This window comes from Rousettus aegyptiacus, unplaced genomic scaffold, assembly GCF_014176215.1.
Source record: "Rousettus aegyptiacus isolate mRouAeg1 unplaced genomic scaffold, mRouAeg1.p scaffold_m13_p_8, whole genome shotgun sequence".
Lineage (NCBI taxonomy): Eukaryota > Metazoa > Chordata > Mammalia > Chiroptera > Pteropodidae > Rousettus > Rousettus aegyptiacus.
The window spans coordinates 97350839-97360833 of record NW_023416311.1 but is presented as its reverse complement, the minus strand read 5'-3'; the positions used below and the strand labels follow the sequence as shown (position 1 = coordinate 97360833).

Below are 9995 nucleotides of genomic sequence, written 5' to 3'. Positions count from 1 at the left end.
GGATTCAATTTTTTGTTTACACACTAAAAAATTTTTACTTTATTTTTTCAACATTTTATAGATATGCCTTGTACATTAAAAAATAAACAATGAGGTTTGAAATCTACACATTTAGGTAAATAATAAATGTTTTTCAATTTCTGGAAATAATTTAATGGTAATAAATATAATATCTGTATATAAGCATATATGTATCCATCCACTTGTGTGTACAACTGAACCTCTTCAAATACGGCTTGACTGATACTCTTAAATGTAACAGAGCCAAATTATTTCAAACCATATTAAAGGTTTTTTTAAAATAATATTTAATTTTATTTATTTTATGTGGAATTTATTAACTTTTAGCAAATAAATTATAAAATAATATAAATCACTTTTTTACCTGAGGGTGATGCCTGAGTAATGAGTCCATTTTTTAATCTGAAGAATTTCAACACTCTTGGACCTACAAAGAGAATAAGGGTTTTTTGTGTAAATAAGATTTCCAAGAAGGAAAAACTTTATTTTTTTACATCTTTGTGTCAATAGTTGCCAAATAGATTTTTTTTTTCCTTGTTTTGAGTAGATATTTGTACTACAAACTAGGAGACAATAGGAGTGTCACCCGATTCTTTAGTTATCCATTCATTTCATCTTTTAAAAAATAGTGCTACCACATGACCTCTAGAGCCTTTCTGATCTTAAAATTACACTAAGATTTTGACAATCAGAAATCTTTGTACCTTCATCAGAATTACTAATTTGGAATAATAATTCTAGAAGGCTATCACAAGACAGATTCATTTTTTAAAAACTGCATTGTTGATTCAATAATAAGAACCAGAACATGTAACAGAGTTCAAATCCCAAGCATTATTAAACATTTGCATACAATTCTAACAAGTGGCCATTTCAATAGTTATTTATACCAGGTTCAATAATAATTAGCATTATTTTTTCCTGTTTCTAAAACATTTTGCTAAGTGTATATAGCATGGAGAGAAAGGCATGTGTCTTGGTGAATGAGATTCTATTTTAGGAGACAAGGTAATAAAAAAATAATGTTTATTGACCAAAAGGATCGATATATTAATATTTTTTATGTTTCTAAATATCACTTTGATTTGGGGAATTATTTATTTTTTATTAGCTGACTATATATTAGCTAGCATAATTTTGTTTTCTAGCAAGTTTGCTTTCATCATTCAAAATACTATGCATAAAATTCCTGAATTCATTTTCTCTTGCACTGTTTGATATATTATTTTGTTTCTTGGACTGTTTCTAACATCTAAAAAATGAAAGCAACCAATCACATAAAGAAAACCTTCATCAAAGTGCCACATTTACAGACTCTAGTGAGTGATGATACTTGAAAAACAAACTAGGATTGCTCACGAATGCAAAACTGTCAGTACTTTCAGTCCTAATACCTTCTACTCTTAATTTATTTCCTTATTTAATGTTAACATTGGTGTTTGTGTAATTCTTTTCCATCATATATACCAATGCATAACCCCCTCCATGGTGGTGCATGATTGTATTCATAACTTTTACATAACAATATTAAATGTATTATGAGCTCAGCGGTTTACTGGTGCCCCCACAACATTGAACAAGGTAGTGTTTTCCCTACTTACTGAAGATTAACATGGCATTGTTTACAGAAATACTAGAATGAATGACTAGTCTGGGGGGGGGGGCGGGAAAGAACAGTAATTAAGAAAAAATATAAGGGTTGTTAAAAAAAAGGGGGGGGCTGTAGTAAAGAATAAAAGATATTTATTTAAGCAAAGGAAAGGGTTGCAATCTGGGGAACTGATTCCGTTAGCAACTTAAGTTGTTCTCAAGAGAGAACAAAGAAAGGCAGGGTTTATAAAGCCAGAGTCGATCCCCCGCTGTTCTGGCTAAGAATATTTCTGGCTAAGTAATGATTGGTCAAGGCCTAATATGCAACAGAAGGAGGCTGGTTGGCAAACTGGGTTGGCAGTTTTTAAAGTATAAAATGCAGATGACCTCATCATGGTAACAAGGAGACAAAGTTCAGGCATAGCTCAAAGGTTCAATATTTAATGGACACGTGTTGTGTGGTATATGTGTAAGACAAATTTCTTCAGGGTACCCTGGCTTCCTTTTAGTTCCCATGACATAAATGACTCTGCCTTCTCAATTTCCATTCACGAGGTGACAATGTCGATGTTCTTCAAACTACAGGAAGAGATTTAGAACTTTAGAACATGAAAAAACAAAGAGTACTTTTTTGGTGATAGTATAAAGTGTTTGAAGACAGGTAAGTGATTAGATTACGTGCGGAAACCATTTTCATTTTGGCCCTTTCTCTTCTGCCTATTGTATGTTTCCTCTTTTCTGGATACTCAGCTTCTCACTATAATCACAATTTAATGATTTATGATCTGGATCATTAGTAATGACAACTTACTTACTTATAAGATTTTTTTTTTTTACAACCTTACAGACATAGTGTGTGTTAAATGAACTCTACAACCACATTTAAACAATATTAACTACTTTTAAATATCTGACATTTTAATAAGTAAATTAAGTAAATTTTGATAGAAATTACTATAAACTGATATCTTAATGAGTTTTGAATGAGAAGATCTGCAAATTTGTTTATACTAGCTATTCACACATAAAATATAAATATATTCAATATGCCTTTGTCTTTTAAATTTTGTTTATTTACCAAATTAATTGTGAAAAAATAGGTTTATTTAATTTTTGCATAAATATTTTTCATGATAGAGTTGGCTGTTGACTATAACTTTTGAAGGGGAGTAGAATTTACCACCTCCAAATATGTCTCTTTTGCATTAAAATTATCTTGAGCTGCTTTATTTTTAAGAAATAGCATACAGAAGAAGCTCTGAAAACCAAGAAGTTTCCCTTTTGTTAGAGATATTTACATTTCTAAGGGAAATCTTTATTTATATGAATATCTCCTTCTTTGTACCTAGAAGAGATGAATGATGCTAAATCTGTAGAAATTCTTAACAGCGTAAAGAGAGTTGACGTAAATCTGTATAAGAACCTTACCTTTGTTAACTGCACATTATGGTAGCCTCCCATAACCAGGCTCCCCGTCCCCAACATCTTCTATTGTCTTGACCCGGAGATGGTATTTAAGGTGGTTGCTTGGGCCCTTTTCTGAGTTTCCTACTCCTTCTGAGTACCTCCCATGTATACAGGATGTATACATGTTATTAAGCTTCTGGTTATTTTTCTCCTGCTAATCTTTTGTTACAGAGGGGTCTCAGCCAAGAACCTAGAAGGTTAAGGGTAAAATTCCTCTTCCCCTTATGTTTTCAATAGCTAATCTATTAGTCTTGTTATCAGAAACATCAGGATATCAAATTTTGAGGGGGAAAAATAATGCAAAGAGAAAAGAATTGTTGAAGAAAAACAACAGCTACAACTAAACAGAATTAGTAAGAGGACCTGAGTCAATCGGCAGACCAGACACTTGCTAATGCTGTGGTTTTGTCTCTTTGAACCTAAAGTTTCTTATCAGTAAAATGTAAATGGTTTTAAGAGCTTCTCTGACTAGACATATATATCAAATACATAATATGTAATCTACTCAATTGATTAAGTCTTCTAAAGGTAATATGTCTCAGAAGTAAATATTTTTGAAATGACTTTAAAATATAATTATCTTGCTGGTTTTTATTCCATTTGTCTGTATTTCATTATGGAGTCTCTGAACATATTCATGTCTTATTAAATTTCAAAGAAGATCTTCATCTCCAATTCCATTTTACTAGAAAGGATGTAAAATTTCTATTCAATTAATTATGTCAACTTAATCTCAATAAGCCTTTGTTCAGCACAAGGAGCCAAACTGTGTCTGAAGCCTTTTTCTTACAAATGAGCGCATTTACTGTTTCCTTCATTTTCCCCCTGCTGTTTCTTTTCAATAAAGTTAAATGTCCCCATTCAATCACAGTTAAATAATTTCCTCCTAAAGTAGCTAGTATCAATCAATTATGATAAATTAAGACTGACAAGGGATAAACCAAGGATTGATGTATGAGCACATTTGAAACAAAAGAAAGCTTACATGGGAAGGAAGTAGTTACAAGCAACAGAAAGAAACCCTTTATTATTAAAAAAAAAAAAAAGACTTTTATTATAAAAAAAATAATTATTGCAAACACCCACATTCATATATACATGTATATATACACAAATACATACAGTTAATTTTTATTCTTCAAAATATTTTCAGTTTGCTAGTTTGGTACGACTTAAAAATAAATAGTATGTAAGCTTTACTTTTTATTTTTTATAAAATATATCTACCTGCTACAACTATTTCCATCTGTCTTTTGTCACTTGTTACATAATTTCCAAATAACCTGAGTACTTACACTAGTTTCTTGCCTTCTTCTTATAGTTTCTTTTCAACAAGAAATTTATTATGAAAACATATTGTACTTTAATACAAAGGATTATCAATTCCACCACCACATATATTTCACAGTCAAATACACTATAACCTTTCTTTTCTCCAATATCAGAAAAATATTACCAAATGAGTAGGTCAAAATTAGTTGCATGTGTAATGTTTTCCTAAATACATTTTACAAATTCTTTGACTTCCTTAAATAAATGATGCAGTGGATTTTGCACTATGAGTAGACTATGAAACATTAATGTTAATGTGGGGGAGTAGTTTCTAAAAATTTGTATTTGGTCTTTGTCTTCAATTTGATCCCTTCATTTTATGAATTTATCAGATGTACTGAGTGGATACTGATAACGTGATGATGTCTACACACAGATAATCTGTATAACATGAACATGATACCAAATCTTGTTACCAGGTATATGAAATGAATTTTAGTGTCTGAAGTTAAAAATATATATATTTGTAAGAACAGAAGAGATTAGCTATTATTTTGCAATGTGCTAAGAAAGGCTAAGAGGTTTTAGTAAACACTATACTAAATATGAGTTATCAATATGCTATGGCTACACAAATATAATTTCTATTCCTTTTAATATTAGCCAAGATATATTTTAAAAATGGCAATAGCGTATGCTTAACTCTTTATATTTTTAAAATACTAGGTTTTATGTATATTTTCTGAAATAATCTTTTTCAAGACACTGTTAGAAATCATTAACACCCTTTTAAAGACAAATGAACTGTATCTAAGTAATTTTATGTGTCTCGCCCTTGATGTCATTGATAATAATCTTTTTCTCTCTGTGCAATTTATATTACACACAATGACATAAAGTTGCACTAAATTCTGTATGCCATGATTTAGGAAGGTCAAAGAATTGGAAGACATTCAAAGGAGAACGATCGGGGTAATCAGGAAGGAGGGAGTACAGGTGAGCTTACAGTGGACAAGGGAGGAACCTGGACAGGGCTTAACTTAGTTGCCTCTAGAAAAGGCAACTTTGCTGGTAATACTTTCCTTCTTGAATTTCTTTATCATCCTGGCTTATCCTACTCTCCTATGCCAAGGTCTTTCTGAACGTTTCTTCTCTTTTGCCTTATGTCTTTCTGTTCTGTTGCACATATAGATAAGGCCTTGTGGGATGATTCTGATGAATCCTAAGTCTTGGATCCTTAAATTTTCCCCAAGACTTCTTTGTCAGTAGAGCAGCCCTTCATCTTATCTGAGGACATTGATCACCCCTTTCCTGAAGAATCTGTAATCATCTGTCCTGAGATAGCTGCCTTGCAAAGAACTGGCGATACTTCTGAGGACCTACTCTCGCTACCTCTAATTATTCCTAGACCTATAATTAGGCTCACGTCTCAGCGGGACCCATAAGATGAAGTCTAAAGTGTGAAGAGTTGTTATACACACGGGAAAGAATTGCATGATTTGCCAATTTATACTGACCATATATGAGAATAGAGTATAAAGGTGTTGAATCTTGATGGAAGGAAAGTGATATTGTGTCAGACCAACTTTATTGATACAGATTTACTCATTAGAATCTGGGTTCATTGAGTTACCTTGAATGGCTGAGAGCAACTCTAAAAATTTGATTGATTTATCAATTGAAACTTGAATTCAAAATGTAGCTTAAATTAACTGAAGTTGAAATGTCAGAACTTCCTTGATATATCATAGAGAAAAATCCGTGACCCGGTATGACCCAGCAGATCAGATTGGTACTTGAAATATCTGTGGAAAATAGGAACGTTTTATGGATATTTTGCAGGCCCCTAGCGAAGAATTGTAGTGAAATGTAGGATTTTGGAGCAATTACTCTTTGAGATTCAAGTTTCAGTAGCAGAGACTGAATGCTTGAAAGTGTGCCAATAAGTTGCCATATAGCTGCAGCTGCCCTCATAAAATGTGTTGTTCGACCCACCAAATCATAAATCTGGGTACCCTTTACAGCATTCCATCATCAAGTGAAAGTGGCATGTATGAGATTGGGCACCTTCAGCCTCAGGAAGAATTCACTATGACCAGTTGAGTAGAGCAATTCGATGAGGAGTGGAAAATATTTCAACAAATGGTGCTGAGACAAAAATGTACAAAAATATTAATTCAAGCCCATATTTCACATCATAACAAATATTAACCCAAAATGGATCATAAAGATAAAAATATAAAACATTTAAGGAAAACTTCAAAGAGCTATTTCTGACTTTGGATTAAATAAGGAGTTATTAGATACAATACCCAAAGAATGATACATAAAGGAAAAAATGATAAATTGGACTCGATCAAAATAAAAAATGTGGTTCTTTCAAAGGATACTAAGAACAAAAAACAAGCCACAGATGGGAGAAACTATTTGTAAACTATTTGCTTTAGTTCGTCCAGGCTGCTAAACATAATACCATAGACTATATTTTTAGAGGGCTTATAAATAACAGAAATTTACTTCTCACAGTTTTGAAGCCTAGGAAGTCCAAGGTCAAAATATAGGTTGCTTTAGTATCTAATGAGGGCCTGCTTCCTGATTCATAGATGGTTATCTTTTCACTGTATATTCAGTAAAAATACATTGGAAGGGGCAAGGGAGCTCTCAGGGTCTCTTTTATAAGGGCACTAATCGCTTTCATGAGGCCCCCATTCACATAACCTAATCACCTTTCAAAGACCTCACTTTCTAATACTACCACATTTAGCTTATGTATAGGGGCATAAACATATCTGTAGCCTACGTATTCGAGGTTCCTGGGATGATTATATGTGTAAAAAAGTCAGCAAGGTGTCAATATGCAGACAATATTGTCGTCTTTCACAATCTTGACAAAGTTTGCTGAAGAAACACAATTAAAACTATTTATTAGAATAGCCACAATTTTTCAAATAGCTTTCACTTCCACATGTAAAGGAAATCATTTTTATATCTATATTTATAGGGTCCAGATGCAATCTAAAATCTCAACAAAAATTGTTCGTACTTTTCTAGCCTTATTAAAAAGTCAAAATAATGATTGCTTTATAAAATGCTTAAATGCAATAGGGAAACCTTTGGCACAATATGAAAATATCTTGACATGATATTACTAAACTGATTAAGGTAAAGTTGATCATTACCTCAGAATATAAGATTAATAATTACCACATATGCATATTTTTTTATAGTGCAGCCTTACATTATCACATGACATTCTCATATTTATGATTTACTCACTACATAGTGTGAGAAAGATGAAACAAATAATGGTTAAGCTGAAACCCAGCTAACTAAAAATATTTTAAGCTAATCTTCCCCCCACCCCGACTTAGTAAACTAATCTCAAAGGTTTTAGATATTTCAATTGTAGCTGTTTGCTCTAATTGACTAAAAAGGCGTTGCTATTTTTTATGATCTTTCCACCTTTTCAAGGTGAAAAGTCTTAGTGGACATTGAACTTATTTCAGGCTCAGTGTCTGTTTTAGAGGTGAGACAATTTCACAATCACTCCCGATTGGCCTCTCTGTGACAGAACTCGGAGTGAAATCAATGCTGAATGACCAGAAAACTTACACCAAGCTGGCAGCAGCAATCTAGTGGGCCGAGATGGGGACAGCATGCGTTCTTTCAGACCTGTTCTTGCCAGCTGTGTGGAAGCATGCTTCCTGTGGTTTGCTGTTATCCCTGAAGCCTTTTAAAAGCGTGAATATAGGACTACAATGAGTTGAAACCTATTTGAACTGATGTCTTAGAAACTTGTCTATACTAAATTTGGGTCAGATTTCTTTCAGCTTTTAAAAGGGGCCAACTAACCAAAGATGTTTTATTCTATCCACACCACATTGTTAATTCTTAAGGTGGTTCGAGTTCTCAATCTTGGACATATTTAAGCATTGTTCTTCATATGATTTGAGAATTACTTTTATCATTATAGAAGATAAAATATGTTGAAACTATTGACAGAATCAATTTCATGATCTACTTTCTTAAAATTCCAAAATATCTTCCCCATGACTCATACTCAAAAGAAACATATAACAGTAAAATGAAAGGAGGAAGCAAAGTTTCTATATTGATAAATTACTGTACCTTATAGCTTCGCTGGCCTAATAGAATATTAATATATGCCCTAATGTATATATAATATTCCTGGACCATACATATTATCAATTTTTCTTTACTTATTATAAGAGAAAGACCAACATTGAACTATAGGAAGCAGGTAATTCCGATATACATATTTTGTGTGTACCATCCCAATATGTCTATAAAGAAGTATATACAGCTATCATTTATAACAGGCACCTTTCATCATCTTTCAGTGGCAAAATAACATTAATAAATAAATGCAAATATAATTTACTTTAAGAAAGCTTCGCCAAAAAATAAAAATCCTTTAACACACTTATTTGATCATGATAATTTTCTCAATCAAGTGATTTTTTCTAGTGGTAGGTTTAGCATTTGAATCATGTAATTTATTTTTATGGGAAATGATACTGTGGTGATTTTTTAGATCTATATCCCCTGTCAAAAGGAAAAAAAGAAAAAAAAGAAAAAGAAAAAAATAGTAAAATAATACTATAGTTAACCGTAAAGCTAATCCATTACATGCTCCTTTGGGAAATTTATATTATAGTATTTATTTTTACAGAGTCATATTAAAGATGAGACTGAAACAAATTCTTTTTAAAAAATGTTTCATGGTTGAGTTTTTATTTTAAAAATCATCGTAACCTCCAGTATCTTAGAACTCCTTCTACAAATGACTTGATAAAAATTAGCAGCATTTGAATTCTCTTCGTAATTTCTTTTCCCCCAAGATACAGACTACAGTGGTTAATTGTGTGTGTTTTCACCTAATTAGAGTCAAAGAGACTGTCCAGGGATAAGATGGTATCAGCATCACACCTCCTGATACTAAAAATAAACATCTGTTTTCTTCATGTTTCCACAAATACAGGTCCATGTGCAGCTAACTCATTTATGGCAGAGATCATGATTGATGATACTATTTCATGATAGAAATCACATCAGACGATGTGCTTTTTTAAGGAACAATTTAGGGAAAAAAGTGGTCATTAGTGTAGTGAAAACTTTTCACCATTCTCGTTCACTATAATTTAATCAGTCTTTCTTTTTTTTAAGCCTACAGCACCTAGTCTTCCTAGGTGGTCTCCCATCCAAGTACAACCAGGCCCAACCCTGCTTAGCTTCCAAGATCAGACAATATAGGGCTTATTTAGGGTAATATGGCTGTAGACCTGACCTCACTCTTAAAAAATAATTGTGTAAAGAGTTATTAATATAAGAAAACAATTTACATTAATTATATATAATCATTGGATAACATTTGACTCAGCATTTTTAACATATAGCGCGCGCACGCACACACACACACACACACACATATATATATATATATATATATATATACTATACAGGATTCAAGTTTAAAATTTAAAGGTACATCAAAGTATCAAATATAGGCAAGGGCCATCAGTTTCCTTGGGCTGCTATAACAAATTATCCCAAACTTGGTGGCTTAAAACAGCTGAAATTTATTTTCTTGCAGTTCTGGAGGCCAAACGTCTGAAATCGAGGTG

The 9995-nt window shown here is 32.3% G+C and overlaps 1 pseudogene; it reads right to left on the bottom strand.

The window, feature by feature from the left end:
* Positions 1 to 9535: 9535 nt before the first annotated feature.
* LOC118607658 lies at positions 9536 to 9653 on the bottom strand (annotated as a pseudogene).
* Positions 9654 to 9995: the final 342 nt, after the last annotated feature.